The sequence below is a fragment of the Bison bison genome, unplaced genomic scaffold, assembly GCF_000754665.1.
Source record: "Bison bison bison isolate TAMUID 2011002044 unplaced genomic scaffold, Bison_UMD1.0 scf7180017864376, whole genome shotgun sequence".
In the NCBI taxonomy this organism is placed as follows: Eukaryota; Metazoa; Chordata; class Mammalia; order Artiodactyla; family Bovidae; genus Bison; species Bison bison.
Genome location: NW_011494948.1, coordinates 12,439,973 through 12,456,832, shown reverse-complemented (window position 1 = coordinate 12,456,832; position 16,860 = coordinate 12,439,973).

Here is a 16,860-nt window from a genome sequence, read left to right as displayed (position 1 = left end):
TGGGAAAACAGTGGAAACAGTGTCAGACTTTATTTTTCTGGGCTCCAAAATCACTACAGATGGTGACTGCAGCCATGAAATTAAAAGACGCTTACTCCTTGGAAGAAAAGTTATGACCAACCTAGATAGCATATTCAAAAGCAGAGACATTACTTTGCCAACAAAGGTTCGTCTAGTCAAGGCTATGGTTTTTCTTGTGGTCATGTATGGATGTGAGAGTTGGATTGTGAAGAAGACTGAGTGCTGAAGAATTGATGCTTTTGAACTGTGGTGTTGGACAAGACTCTTGAGAGTCCCTAGGACTGCAAGGAGATCCAACCAGTCCATTCTGAAGGAGATCAGCCCTGGGATTTCTTTGGAAGGAATGATGCTAAAGCTCAAACTCCAGTACTTTGGCCACCTCATGCGAAGAGTTGACTCATTGGAAAAGACTCTGATGCTGGGAGGGATTGGGGGCAGGAGGAGAAGGGGACGACAGAGGATGAGATGGCTGGATGGCATCACTGACTCGATGGACATGAGTCTGGGTGAACTCCAGGAGTTGGTGATGGACAGGGAGGCCTGGCGTGCTGCGATTCATGGGGTTGCAAAGAGTCGGACACGACTGAGCGACTGATCTGATCTGATCTGATCTGATGTCTCTCTCTCTCTCTCTTGCCTACTTTACATCAGCTCTAGACCCCGCCCCTCCTACTCCCCCGTTATCTGGCCAAACCTTTCTTAGCATTGCACCATGGTCCTAAACTCTTCCTATCCAACCTGTGTGTCTTGTTTCTCCTTCACTGGGATAGCCCAAGTTACAGGCTGCTGGCTTTTCTGACTTCCTCTGCCTCTTCACCTCTATTACCAATAATCTCTTGCTTTCTCATCCTGTGTTGGCACCTGCCCTGGGCCTAAACTAACATAGCTTCTCTTCTTCTTTTGACCCAGGTACTAATGAGCTGGACCTAATGCTTTCAATTCACCACCCCATCTGTATCAAGAAGGCCACCCAGACTCCATGATGGCAAAGAAATACTGAGAACACGTCTCTCTGCTTTCTTTAACTGAAGGCTCAGTTCATTCTCTAAAAAACTGAGTAATAAGGATCAGAACTGGTGGATGAGTAAGAGCTCTGATTTTGACCCATGATCCTTACCCAGAATTCCTATACCTGGCTAGAAGTTCACTGTTTTTCCAGCATTCTTCTTCCCTCAGCCCTGAAATGCAGATGTACATCAGACACCCACAGGTGGCTCAATGACTTTAATTATTAACACACACAAAAGGATCCAGGTAATAAGTTATTTTGTGGGCAAGTTAGCTTTTGTTATTTCACAAACTTTTGAGTCTGGTCTTATCCCTGGCTGGAAGTCTCACCAACATGTGTCAATATTTCAAGGAAAAAATTTAAAAAAAAAGAAAAGCTTGAGCCATGCAAATTTATTCCCCTTTATAAAATATTCAAAGCACAATTCTCTGGATAGTGCTTTAATAGTATCATTAAGGTAACTCAGATATATTTGAGTTCACCACACCGTACTCCCACTACACACATACCTCCCCATGGCCCAGTGTCTAAATAATGCAAACTTCAAAAATGGGAGAAATGTATATCAGTATTTATATCGTATATGTAACTGAAAGAACTTCAAATATTTACTCCGTATCTTAAGAAAATACCCAAGAAATGGGAAGGTTGACAATGCATTGCAAGCATTCTTAAATGTCCACTCTTTCCTCTCCACCAAATTCTGTCATTCTCAATATATTTCACACCAATGGCACTTGGTTCCTTAAAAATTTTATCTCTCAACTCCCAAGTTATTTCTGAAATTCAGTCCATGTACTTCTTGGGGAAAGAGAATTGGAATTCTGAACATATTTGTGTATTATGACTTTGTCATTGCTTTATATGAATATTAATATTTTCCTCCCATTCAAGAAGCATGATCTTTGTAAGGAAATGAAAGCACTTGATACTTACATGTATCTTTATTTACATATGAATGTAAATGCGGGTGAGTTTCTGTGAGCAGCTGAGATGCCATTGTGACCCTAAATTGTAAGACCGAGGCATGTCTGATAGATGATGGGTCTCCCTGCGTGAGGGATGGAGGAACCTCCTGAGAGAGAGTTCATCCCAGCTTGGTTGGTCTAGGTCCCAGAGCCTTGGATATCAAAGAAATGAAGATGTACCCTACACTCAGGTAGAGTTCATGGTAAAGAACATGCCTGCTAATGCAGGAGACATAAGAAATGAAGGCTTGATTCCTGGGTTGAGAAGATCCCTTGGAGGAGGGCATGGCAACCCACTCCAATATTTTTGCCTGGAGAATCCCATGTACAGAAAAGCCTAGCAAGCTGCAGTCCACAGGGTCACAAAGAGTTGAACACAACTGAAGCAACTTCACATGCATGCACACACTCGGCGTAGTGATTCCTACTAACATGTCATTTGGTGGAGAGAGTCTGTAAGTGAAAAGCAAAAATAGTGTGGTCCTAAAACCTCCTCGAGCATGGAAGCCAAGCATTTCACCAGGTGGAAGCTCTGGTTCCTCAAGATTTTGAGCATCAGTTACATGGACTAGCAAGAGTGCCCAGCAAGGACAATGACTGTACCAGGGGACACAAGAGCACCAAGAGGGGGCAGGGAGAGCCAGGAGGAAAGGAGGGGCTGTGGCAGAAGTGGTAAAAACACTGCAGGCAACCACATGGTGCTTCCAACCTCCCGGGCACGGAGGCCTTGGCAGTGAACATCACCATAAGGGCTGGAACAGGAAGTGAAGTGAAGCCAAAGTTGTACAGTCATGTCCAGCTCTTTGTGACCCCATGGACTGTACTCTGCCAGGCTCCTCAGCCCATGGAATTCTCCAGGCAAGAATACTGGAGTTGGTAGCCATTCCCTGCTTCAGGGAATCTTCCCAACCTGGGGATCGAACCCAGGTCCCTCGCACTATAGGCAGATTCTATACCATCTGAGCCACCAAGGAAGCCCTGCTGGAACAGGAGAGGTAGTTATCAGGGCTTAGTTGTAGGCACAGCACATATGGAAGCAGCCCAAAAGAAAGAGAAGAAGGACTTGCAAAGACCTGAAAAGCCTACAGTGAAAGGTAGGGTACAAGTAAACCGTATATGTCATATAAGCTAATGATATTCATGTGAATCCTTTCCATTCTTGCCTGCATTTGACTGAGTACTTTTTAGCCGCAAAACATCACCATGAGACTATACTCTCCATGGATGAGAACCACCTGTCTTGGGTGTCACTGCATTCTAAAATCCCAGCAGTGCCTGGAATAGAATCAGGTCTATAATTACCTGAGTACTAAACTAAGAAGGTCTTTTTTTGTTACTAGTTACTAATTTCAGAATTTTTAGAGCTTGAAAAAGGCTTAGAAATCATCCAATTTAGCTCCCTCTGGAGCCCAGAGAGAAACTGACTTTCCCAAGAGCATATATTTCATGTGTCAAAATCCAGACTAAAATGTAAATTTCTGGATGCCAGTCCTGCGCCCTCTCCACCCCATGGCTCCAGAGTCCCTCTCTCCTGTTTGGGTTGTCTCCCCCAGTAGTTGGCAAGTACAGGATGTGGATGACATGGAATCATAACTGACTGCAAGCTCATCAATCAACAGTGAAATGTGGCACATTTAAACGAGACTGTGGTTAAAAATACAGTATAGGAAACAAAAGGCAAGAGAACTGTCTTCCACTCCATGTTCAACTGACCATTTAGAGTCAGTTATTAGATCCCAAACATTAAGAGAGACAACAGATGGACTTCCCTGGTCCAGTGGCTAAGAATCTATGCTCCCTGTGCAGGGGGCCTGGGTTCAGTCCGTGATTGGGAACTGGATCCCACATGCTGCAACTAAGAGCTTGAACATCGCAACCGAAAGATCATGCATGACATAGCAAAAACTGAAGATCCTGACCCAGTGTATGTAAATAAATAATTTTTTTGAAAAGAAAGACAACTGATAAATCAACAATTCCTATAGAAAGAAAATATGACTCAGAGTATCTAGAAAGCCCATGAAAATCAGCTGAATTAATTAAGAGTATTTTTCTTGACATAAAGAAGCTGTGGTACACACATACAATGGAATACGGCTGCTGCTACTGCTGCTAAGTCGCTTCAGTCGTGTCCGACTCTGTGCGACCCCAGAGACGGCAGCCCACCAGGCTCCCCCGTCCCTGGGATTCTCCAGGCAAGAACACTGGAGTGGGTTGCCATTTCCTTCTCCGAAGCATGAAAGTGAAAAGTGAAAGTGAAGTCACTCAGTCGTGTCTGACTCTTAGCGACCCCCATGGACTGCAGCCCACCAGACTCCTCCATCCATGGGATTTTCCAGGCAAGAGTACTGGAGAGGGGTGCCATTGCCTTCTCCGACAATGGAATACTACTCATCTATAAAAAGGAATGCATTTGAGTCAGTTCTAATAAGGTGGACTGACCTAGAGCCTATTATACAGAGTGAACTAAGTCAGAAAGAGAAATATAAATATTGTACACTGACGCACAAATATGGAATCTAAAAAGAAGATACTGATGAATTTATTTTCAGGGCAGCAATAGAGAAATAGACACAGAGAACAGACCTATGGACATGGTGGGGAGGGGAGGAGGGTGAGGGTGAGATGTATGGAGAGAGTAGCATGGAAACTTACAATACCATATGTAAGATAGATGGCCAATGGGAATTTGTTCTATGACTCAGGGAAGTCAAACAGGGGGTCTGTGACAATCTAGAAGGGTGGGATGGGGAGGAAGATGGGAGGGAGCATCTTTTCTTTGGTTTCTTACCCTGGGATTTTTATTAGCCCTCAGAGAGTCAGTTCTCTGTTCTGGACAGATGATTCCCAAACTGTCTTTAAGATGTGACGGTCCCCTTCAGAGAGAAAAGTATCTTACTTGCCTCAGTCCTTCTCTCCCCCTTCCTGATGTTCTCTTCCTTCTCACCTACCTGCTCCTTACATTCTGACTTCTGTAGTAACTGCTCTTTTCTCTCAAAGATCGTCAAAGCTGGGTTTTCATCCATCTGTCCTCAGTCGTCATCCCTAATGATCATATGTTCTCTTAAAAGTCTTTCCCTCTTGTTTTCTACAATAATTTTGAATGATACTAACCCTTTGGCCATTCCTTTGGTTTCTTATTTGGTAGTTTCTTCTTCACCTTCCACCCACTAACCATAGGTAACCCCAGGGCTCTGCCCACAAGCATCTTTTCTTCTCTTTGGTTTCTTACCCTGGGATTTTTATTAGCCCTCAGAGAGTCAGCTCTCTGTTCTGAACAGATGATTCCCAAACCCATTGATGGAACCATGACTCTTAAATGAGCATGTCCTGTATTTCCTGCATCTACAATTTGAACTGTGCCATGCCCCACCTACCTCTGCTTCGCTGACCACCCTAAAGCCTTTCATTGTGTGAATCACGACAAACTGGAAAATTCTTAAAGAGATGGGAATACTAGACCACCTTACCTGCCTCCTGTGAAACTTGTTTGCAGGTCAAGAAGCAACAGTTAGAACTGGACATGGAACAACGGAGTGGCTCCAAATTGGGAAAGGAGAATGTCAAGTCTGTGTATTGTCACCCTGCTCATTTCACTTATATGCAGAGTACATCATGCGAAATGCTGGGCTGGATGAAGCACAAATTGGAATCAAGATTGCCGGGAGAAATATCAATAACCTCAGATATGCAGATGACACCACCCTTCTGGCAGAAAAAAAAAGAGGAACCAAAGAGCCTCTTGATGAAGGTGAAAGAGGAGAGTGAAAAAGTTGGTTTAAAACTCAACATTCAGAAAACTAAGATCATGGCATCTGGTCCCATTACTTCATGGCAAACAGATGGGGAGACAATGGAAACAATGGCAGACTTTATTTTCTTGGGATCCAGAATCACTGTAGATGGTGACTTCAACCATGAAATTAAAAGATGCTTGCTGTTGAAAGGAAAGCTATGACAAACTTACTGTATTTTAAAAGCAGAGACATTACTTTGCTTGCAAAGGTCCATATAGTCAAAGCTATGGTTTTTCCAGTAGTCATGTATGGATGTGGGGGTTGGATCATAAACAGGACTGACTGAGTGTTGAAGAATCGATGCCTTTGAACCGTGGTATTATAGAAGACTCTTGAGAGTCCTTTGGACTGCAAGGAGATCAAACCAGTCAATCCTAAAAGAAATCAGTCCTGAATATTCACCGGAAGGGCTGATGCTGAAGCAGAAGCTCCAGTACTTTGGCCACCTGATGCAAAGCGTGGACTCATTGGAAAAGACCTTGATGCTGGGATAGATTGAGGGAAGGGGGATAAAGGGATGACAGAGGACGAGATGGTTGGATGGCATCACTGACTCAATGAACATGCGTTTGAGCAAACTGCAGGAGATGGAGAAGGACTGGAAGCCTGGTGTGCTGCAGTCCATGGGGTCACAAAAATTCAGACATGACAGAGTGACTGAGTAACTGAAGAGCAACAACGGTCTGAAAGCCCTCCTTCCATCTCCTTGTACTGAAATTGCATCAATCCTTAAAGGCTGCTTTTTCTCTACATTTTCCCTATCCCCTCTGCTGCTGCTGCTGCTGAGTCACTTCAGTCGTGTCTGACACTGTGGGACCCCATAGACAGCAGCCCACCAGGCTCCCCCATCCCTGGGATTCTCCAGGCAAGAACACTGGAGTGGGTTGCCATTGCCTTCTCCCCCCTTTCCCTCTAAGCATGTATAATTTCTCCTCTTTGGCATCCATTGAGGTCTTGCTCTTCCAATTGAGATCTGGAGGCATGGGACCTGGGTGTCTTAGCTCTTCACTTTGTAGCTGTTTGATCTGGCTAAATTATGTAAGCTGAGTTTTAGGTCCTTTATATGTAAATGAGAGAGAACATTACTACTTACCTTACGTAGACATCACAATGATTACATGAGTTAACATAAGAAAAGTGATTTGTAAACTCAAGTGCCATACAGAGATTGGTAGTATCATTACAACCAGAGAGCTTTTTGGCAGTGTAAGCTATCAGAGTGAACATGTCAGTTACGTAGTCATGTCTGACTCTTTGTGACCCCATGGATCATAGCCCAGCAGGCTCCTCTGCCCATGGAATTCCCCAGGCAAGAATACTAGAGTGGGCAGCCATTCCCTGCTCTAGGGGATCTTCCCGACCCAGGGATCAAACCTGGGTCTCCTGCATTGCAGGCAAAGTCTTTACTGTCTGAGCCACCAGGGAAGCTATCAGAGTACGTCCAGTCAAATAAATTAATATTTCCATCTCCACTGACTCACTTGGCTGGAAAAACATGTGGACATTCCAATATAAACAGGATTGGGGAGGGGGTGTAGGAGACACATGTCATAATGTATTGAGATATGAGTCCCGGCACCTCATTTTTAAACAAAACCCAAAAAAACCACAGCATATTATTACTTCTTTAATGGTACATATTTATCTCTCTTTTGGTCATTTGGGAACTTGTCTTACCTCTGTAAGGATATCAAGGTCAGAGACCCTGACCTACTGATCATTCTGGAAGGCCAAGAATAACACCTTAAACTTAGTAAGGGCACAGTGTTTCTTGAATTGAATGAAAATAAAATTTGGCACATCTAGGTTTGGGAAAGTGAAATTTAGCCATAACTTATCCTGATAAAATAGACTTTCAAACAATTAAATATGGTATCTTCAAGATGAAATTGTCTATTTAGTAGGTAATGAAGACTCTGACACTGTAAGCTTCCACTCAGGATTTGAAGAAAGCACTAAGATGAATTCTGAGAGTCTGTGATTAATTAGCTTAAGTTATTTCTATTATGTCTGCTATCATTTAGCACCTCCTGTATAATAGTAGACACAGAATAGATGTTCAGCAATCAGTGGAAACATTTAACCTGATAATGCTGATGCTGTGGTCAAGCATTCACTTTCAGTAGCAAGATTCTACAGATTATAAACCAATCTCCTTTTAAAGCCCCCCAAAGCCTTCTTTTGCCCTCTACTTTTCCCTGCAGCCTCTTATCCAATCCTTTATTTCTTGTTTTTAATGCTCCAGCAACACTGAATAGCCAGTGGCTATCCAGATACACTGTAACCATCAGCTCCTTTTGCCTGCACACCTTCAGTTCTACCTGCTTTGCATGCCCACCTATAGAAATCTACTGGTTCAGTCTTACTGAACTCAATTCTATCTTGGCAAGTTTGTCTTCATACCAGACAATGAACTTCCTGAGAGAAAATTTTGGTTCATTTCGAGGTCCTCACCTAGCAGAATATCCTGGCCCAGAGGAGTTAGTCTCTGAAGTTTGGTGAATCAGTACTCAGCCTATTTATCTAGAGCACCAGATTAAAGAGTCCCATTGCCTCTTAAATACTTCCAAGGGGAAGGAAACATGTTGCTTAATAAACATAAAACAAAAGCCCCAGTGAGATGAGTATAGAATACTTTTCCTTTTAGAAGTGAAGTGTTAGTTGCTCAGTCGTGTCTGACACTTTGTGACCTCATGGACTGTCACCCAACAGGTTTCTCTGTCCATGGGATCTCCAGGCAAGAATACTGGAGTGCACAGCCATTCCCTTCTCTAGGTGATCCTCCTGACCCATAGATCGAATCTGGGTCACCTCCATTGCAGGTGGATTCTTTACTATCTGAGCCACCAGGGAAGCTCTTTCCTTTTAGAGGTTAAAGCAAATACTAAAGCAGGAGTAGATGAGGAAAAATATCTAAAAGGTAAACTCATATTGTATGTAGATTTAGACCCTATCTTCTAAACTGAAATTTAGACAAATTTATCACTAATAAAAATGTTTTCATGTTTTGAAAATTGCTTCACCAAACTCTTGCATTTAAATGTGCCTCTCTAGCATATTACTAAATGTGTTAAATGTGTTATCCATTATAACATGGATAATAATGAAGGATTAATGAATGAGTCATTTAAGGGTCCTGCTTATTAATTTTTAAAGCCTCATTGCCTGGAACCTAATTATCAACTGCTATCCATTCACTGGAAAAAGCAGAAACAATAAAATTAATTCAACATTTATTTACTTATTAAAGGCAAGATTTCTTAGAATGTTATAATTTGTCCTTCTTGTCTTTCCTAGACACAACTCAAGGATACCCTCAACGTTTTGCTTACTTCTTTATAAATGTTGCATATTTTAATTATATTTTTGCAGATTCCCATTTCACTCAACTTTAATATTTGATCTTGACTTTAAGAGACATTTCTGTTTTAGATACCAAATAAATTCCTGTACCCTGTTAGTCATCTTTCTGTTCTGTCAGTGAAGTGTAGGTGACTGAATGTTAAATAAACATTCTTTTCCAAACTCACACTGAAAATAGGATGTTCCATTTATTTATACTATGTAGACATGAAAAAAATCTGAGCTTTCTTTCCTTTGGTATCAAAAAGCCCACTTCATATACTCCTAAAACTAAATTTTTTAAACTCTAAAAGTCTGTTATGTTTCCCATTGTTAAAACATTGCTACGTTTCTAAGGGTTGTAAGCCTTCTTTATATTTGTGAAAAAGCATTTGGTCCTTTATTACCTTGTTTTATTTCAACAAATATTATTTTAGCTTCTGCTATGTTGGTGATGGACAGGGAGGCCTGGCGTACTGCGATTCATGGGGTCGCAAAGGGTCGGACACGACTGAGCGACTGATCTGATCTGATCTGATGTTGTAAGAACTGTGCTCGGTGCTGAAGGAGGTGGACTCAGAAATAAATACGGCTCCTGTTCACGATCTCACAGTCTAGTAGGAGAGACAGAATGGTAGACACCATAGTAGGAAGGTGTACTTCACTGGTTTTAATTTCTATTTCCTTAAACTATAGTAGTAGCAAAATGTCAAAATGCCCAAAACACAGTGATGTTTGCTACATGGGGATACAAGCTCCTTGCCTTGGATCTGTAGAAAATAGTGGGATAGAATGTTCTCTCAAAGTATAATGACATGTGTCCTGAGATCTACAAACCACTCATGTTCACTCTCAAGCTTGCTAATGTATATCCCTGAAGCCCCACTGAAGAATGGAATAGTGTCTAAATAACAATTTCTTGGGTTATCTTGGTCTTTTAAAACAATCATAGGGATGGATCAATCAATAAATAGCAATGAGCCTCCATTCTATTTGCAAAACTCTCTATATAAAGTCCTACTCCACTTGTTGGGTGGCGGTGAAAATAAGACCCATAAAAGGTCATGTATGTCTACTTCTCAGGTATCGTTACCAGTGTCAACAACACCTAGGAAGAGGGAATTCCCAACAATTATGGTCCTTCTACAATAATGCAGGTAGACTGGCTGCAACTTGTCCCAAGCAACCAATAGTCTGATGGAAACCAAGATTATGCTCAATAGGTGCTGAAAGATGAGTCACCCCCCTCAACACCATACAACCCACCATCTTTCTCATTCTGGTTACTGAGGCTTTCTCTTCCTGATTAATTGAAATATTCTGCCAATCTCCTTTTACCAATATATACAGCCATTACTTTCTTCAAGACCATTTATTGGACTCCTAACTTAGGAACTGGTCTAAATTATTCTAAGACCTTTTTCAAATCTTCACAAAACAGCAAGACAAATTAAGTGCTATTATTTTTATTCAATAGTTGAATCTGTCAGAGGGGTTATATACATTGCCCAGTAGTAGAGCTGAGATTTGAATTTAGGACTATGTTTTCTTAGAAATTAAGGCATAATATGGGGTTGGTCAAAAATTCACTGGGGTTTTTCCATACAATGCTACAGAAAAAACAAAACAATTTTTGACCAAAGCAATATTTACTTAAATAAATATTCCTGAGCACATAAGTATATGAAGAACAGTGTGCTAAAAGCTGCAAATAACTCAAAGATCCTTACCCTCAAAGAGAATCTAAAAGGAGAAATGGGGAATGGGGGAGGTGTTAATCTCTTAGAGCTGTGGAATAGAATGAATTTTCTTTATCATCATAAAAAGCTACACAATAAATTTTGTATTTTATATAGAAACCTGTATGAAGGTCAAGAAGCAACAGTTAGAACTGGACATGGAACAATGTACTGGCTCCAAATTGAGAAGGAGTATGTCAAGGCTGTATATTTTCACCCTGCTGATTTCACTTATATGAAGAGCACATCATGAGAAATGTTGCGCTGGAGGAAGCACAAGTTGGAATCAAGATTGCTGGGAGAAATATCAATAACCTCAGATATGCAGATGATACCACCCTTCTGGCAGAAAGTGAATAGGAACCAAAGAGCCTCTTGAAGAAGGTGAAAGAGGAGAGTGAAAAAGATGGCTTAAAACTCAATATTCAAAAAATAGATTGTGGCATCCAGTGCCATAACTTCACGGCAAATAGATGGGGAGACAATGGAAATAGTGACAGACTTTACTTTCTTGGGCTCCAAAATCACTTTGACAGTGACTGCAGCCATGAAATTAGAAGATGTTTGATCCTGGAAGGAAAGCTATGATAAATCTAGACAGCATGTTTAAAAGCATAGACTTCACTTTGCTTACAAAGGTCCGTATAGTCAAAGCTATGGTTTTTCCAGCAGTCATGTATGGATGTGAGAGTTAGACCATAAAAAAGGCTTAGCGCTGAACAATTGAGAGACTCTTGAGAGACCCTTGGACTTCAAGGAGATCAAACCAGTCAATCCTAAAGGAAATCAACCCTTAATACTCATTAAAAGGACTGATGCTGAAGCTGAAGCACCAATACTTTGGCCACCTGGTGCAAAGAGCTAGCTCATTGGAAAAGATCCTGATGCTGTGAAAGACTGAAGGCAAAAGGAGAAGGAACAGCAGAGGATGAGATGGTTAGATAGCATCACTGACTCAATGGGCATGAATCTGAGCAAACTCCAGAGACAGCGGAGGGCAGAGGAGCCTGGTATGCTGCAATCCATACAAAGAGTCAGACATGACTTGGCGACTGAACATAAACAAAACAAGTATGTAGTGGTTAACATTGGCTTTAGTGTGTCTTTTGCTGATGACAATATAGAACGTCTTTTAATATGGTTATCTGCCTTATGCATATCTTCTTTGGTAAGTTGTCTATTCAGAACTCTTTGTCCATCTATTTGTTTTCTTATTAGGGCTTCTCTGGTAGCTCAGATGGTAAAGAATCTACCTGCAATGCAAGAGATCCAGGTTGGGAAGATGACTATTTAAGTTTTATGCACTCTTTGCATGTTTTAGACATAAGTTCTTTATCAGATATGTGTTCTGAAAATTTTTGCCCATTTTTTGGCTTTTTTAAAAGGTGAAGTATAGTTGATCTACAATGTGTTAGTTTCATATATACAGCACAGTGATTTGTGACACACACACACACACACATATTACATCTTATTTATCCATTCCTCTGTCAGTGGACATTCAGGTTGCTTCCTCTTAGGAGTTTCTTTTATAGATCTGAAGTTTTTCATTTTAATAAAGGCTAACTTATCAACTTTTTCTTTCTTTTTTGTGTTATATCTATAAAATTATTATCAAACACAAGGTCACGAGACTTTCTTGTCTGTTTTAATCTAGAAGTTGTAGGCTCTTGTATTTTATATTTGCCCATGATTCATTTTGTATTTAATTTTTGCAAAAGATGTATGGTGTCTGGGGTCATTTTACTTTGCATGCATGTCAAGTTGCTTTAGCTGTGTTCAACTCTTTGTGATACTATGGACCATAGCCTGCCAGGCTCCTCTGTCCATGGGATTCTCCAGGCAACAATACTGAATTGGGTTGCCATTTCCTCCTCCAGGGGATCTTCCTGACTCAGGGATCAAACATGCATCTCTTATGTCTCCTGCAGTGGCAGGTGGGTTCTTTACCACTGGCGCCACCTGGGAAGTCCATGTGGACATCCAATTGTTCCAGTATCCTAATGGTGAAATGTAATATCAGAAGAATAAATGGATGTTGTAGGTTATATGATGAATTAATAAATAAAACCAACCTGATGATTAACATGCTTTTGAGTCTGTAAAGTATTAGGAGTCATTAACATGAGCCATTTACAAAGAAACTGGGGCTCAGCAGATGCAGTGACGACTAAAGTAAACTACTGCACAGTCCTCAGAGAACTGAAAACAAACGGCGGTCATCGATCGGTGTTCGGTATCTACGGAGCCTTATTCAAGAAGGTTCAACTCTTGATACTGCTGCTGCTAAGTCACGTCAGTTGTGTCCGACTCTGTGTGACCCTATAGACGGCAGCCCACCAGGCTCCCCTGTCCCTGGGACTCTCCAGGCAAGAACACTGGAGTGGGTTGCCAATCCTTCTCCAATGCATGAAAGTGAAAAGTGAAAGTGAAGTCGCTCAGTCACGTCTGACTCTTTGCGACCCCATGGACTGCAGCCTACCAGGCTCCTCTGTCCATGGGAGTTTCCAGGCAAGAGTACCGGAGTGGGTCGCCAGTGCCTTCTCCACTCTTGATACCACTACACCTTTATGGTTTCTCTCTGTTGGCTTCTGGCCTCTTTTCTGTCTTCAGCAGTCTACTTTTAACACATGCATACCACTCAGACTGGTTTCACTTCTTTAGTTAGAATTCCTGGGTTACACCTAAGTAGCATACATAGCATTGCAGACCCTCAGCCACAATGAGGCTCCTCTCCTCCCCAACTCAAACAGCAGTGCTCACAGTCTCTGTGGGGACTCTATTTCCCATGGGTTTGCTACTTCCTTAGGCCTGCCTGCTGACATTCTGACAGCTCCAGATACTAGCAGGGGCATATCTTTTGCCATTTTACTGAGGCACACAGTTCGTTTCCCTGTACCACCACCAAAGCCCCTGTGTTTTTAATCAAACAGAACATCCTCAGCCTGGTATCATGAAAGGAACACTGACTAAATGAAAGATGTTGAGGTACCAGTTCAGGTTAGGTGATTCTGTGCCAGGCATTCCATTTCTGTAAATCTTAATTCTCTCATTCATCTGAAAGTTTTTAAATTCTCTGCTTCTAAAAAAGCATGTAAGTTGGCAAGAGTTTTTGCTGCTCTTTTCTTTAGATTTTAAAAATTGAAGTAGATTTGATTTATAATGTTGTATGAGCTTTAGGTTTAAGACAAAGTGATTCAGTTACATATACATATATACATTTACTTTTTTAGATAAACATATTACTTTTTCAGACTCTTTTCCCATATAGGTTATTACAAAGAATTAAGTATAGTTCCCTGTGCTATACAGTAGGTCCTTGTTAGTTATCTATTTTATGCACACTACTATATATATAATAGATAACCAAGAAAAATTAGGTTTTTATTCAACTAAAAATAAACTAAATAATGGTAAAGCACTCTAGGAGTAAGAAAACAGTAGAAAATATGAAAGGGGCATTGAAATAGGAGAAAGGTGGTTTAAATAGCCAACTTGCATAGGTTCAGCCATAAAGAAATAGACAATATTATGACATGTTAAGTGGCTTCCACAGCCTTTACAGAAACACCATTCTCAAAATTTGTCTCTGTCATAAGTTCTAGCTTTCAAAGGCAGGAAGAACACAGATCCAAATAGCACGGTCTTTCCCCAGGGAATGTTTTACTCAGCTGTTAAATGTTCCCACCAGAAATCTTTCTGAAAGTCCTAAAACATATTTCATCCGCCCCTCCCCATTTTCCTACAGAAACAAAATTAACTGTTCCCTCATTGGCAGTTCCCTCGCTTCTTTTAAAACTTTGTGAAGGAAACATGGCTTTGTGTGGGTTATTTTCATTCCTCTAACATCCATAATGAAAGAGTCAGCTTCATGGATTCACTGAAAGAATTACTGAAGCTTCAGTTCAGCCCTTCATTATTGCCAGGGATAAAAAAAACAAAAGGTGATTTGCACTGGAGAATTTGCAGCATGAAGTGTCTGTTAAATAAAGCCAGCAGCAAACATCCTCCAGGCAGGAATGGGGATCCCTTCTGTAAAGCATGCACACGCCTCCACTTGACCCATGGGCTTTGGACAAGGGAGAACGCCAATATGATTCCATTGGACAGAGTGACAAAATCCAGGGTTTGAAAAAACACAAAGGCTGAGGGCAGCTCTGAGATTCGCTGCTAAGCAACCCAGTCCTGCTTCCCCAGCCCTTACCTCCCCCACCACCACCATAAAAAATAAAGTGAAAGCTACTGACTGTGGGAAAGGAAGATGGACTCAGGTTGAAGAGAAACTGCAAACTGGCTCTTTAAAATCTTTTCATGTATATATGTGGCTGATTGATGTCAATGTATAGCAAAACCCCCCACAATATTGTAAAGTAATTAGCCCCCAATTATAAAAACTAAATTAACTAAAAGAAACAAACAAACAAACAAAAAATCCTTCCATTAGAGCCAGCTGGCCTGAGCTATAAGTAATTGCTAAGTAAAGGAGAAGAAAACTTGCTTTGGGGGCCCCAGGGGGGTCACTCGAAGCACTCTCCTTATAGGGAACATGCCAAATATGAGTATTACGATGATAAGTGTGTCCTGTGACTCTGGCTCCATTCTCCTAGATGGCAGTGGAGAGGGCATGGTGGTTAATCCCTGTAATTGCAAGCTTGATCAGCTTCAATCAGCTCTACTTTATCAGGCTCTCTTCTAGCTAGTCCAGATTAAAGTGAGACTGTGAAAAGAAGAGAAGCGAAAAGCAAAGGAGAAAAGGAAGGATATAAGCATCTGAATGCAGAGTTCCAAAGAATAGCAAGAAGAGATAAGAAAGCCTTCTTCAGCAATCAATGCAAAGAAATAGAGGAAAACAACAGAATGGGAAAGACTAGGGATCTCTTCAAGAAAATCAGAGATACCAAAGGAACATTTCATGCAAAGATGAGCTTGATAAAGGACAGAAATGGTATGGACCTAACAGAAGCAGAAGATATTAAGAAGAAATGGCAAGAATACACAGAAGAACTGTACAAAAAAGATCTTCACGACCCAGATAATCACGATAGTGTGATCACTGACCTAGAGCCAGACATCCTGGAATGTGAAGTCAAGTAGGCCTTAGAAAGCATCATTACGAACAAAGCTAGTGGAGGTGATAGAATTCCAGTTGAGCTATTTCAAATCCTGAAAGATGATGCTGTGAAAGTGCTGCCCTCAATATGCCAGCAAATTTGGAAAACTCAGCAGTGGCCACAGGACTGGAAAAGGTCAGTTTTCATTCCAATCTCAAAGAAAGGCAATGCCAAAGAATGCTCAAACTACCACACAATTGCACTCATCTCACACGCTAGTAAAGTAATGCTCAAAATTCTCCAAGCCAGGCTTCAGCAATATGTGAACCGTGAACTTCCCGATTTTCAAGCTGGTTTTAGAAAAGGCAGAGGAACCAGAGATCAAACTGCCAACATTCACTGGATCATGGACAAAGCAAGAGAGTTCCAGAAAAGTGTCTATTTCTGCTTTATTGACTATGCCAAAGCCTTTGACTGTGTGGATCACAATAAATTGTGGAAAATTCTCAACGAGATGGGAATACCAGACCACATGATCTGCCTCTTGAGAAATCTGTATGCAGGTCAGGAAGCAACAGTTAGAACTGGACATGGAACAACAGACTGGTTCTAAATAGGAAAAGGTGTTTGTCAAGGCTGTATATTGTCACCCTGCTTATTTAACTTATATGCAGAGTACATCATGAGAAACGCTGGACTGGAAGAAACACAAGCTGGAATCAAGACTGCCAGGAGAAATATCAATAACCTCAGATATGCAGATGACACCACCCTTATGGCAGAAAGTGAAGAGGAACTCAAAAGCCTCTTGATGAAAGTGAAAGTGTAGAGTGAAAAAGTTGGCTTAAAGCTCAACATTCAGAAAATGAAGATCATGGCATCCGGTCCCATCACTTCATGGGAAATAGATGGGGAAACAGTGGAAACAGTGTC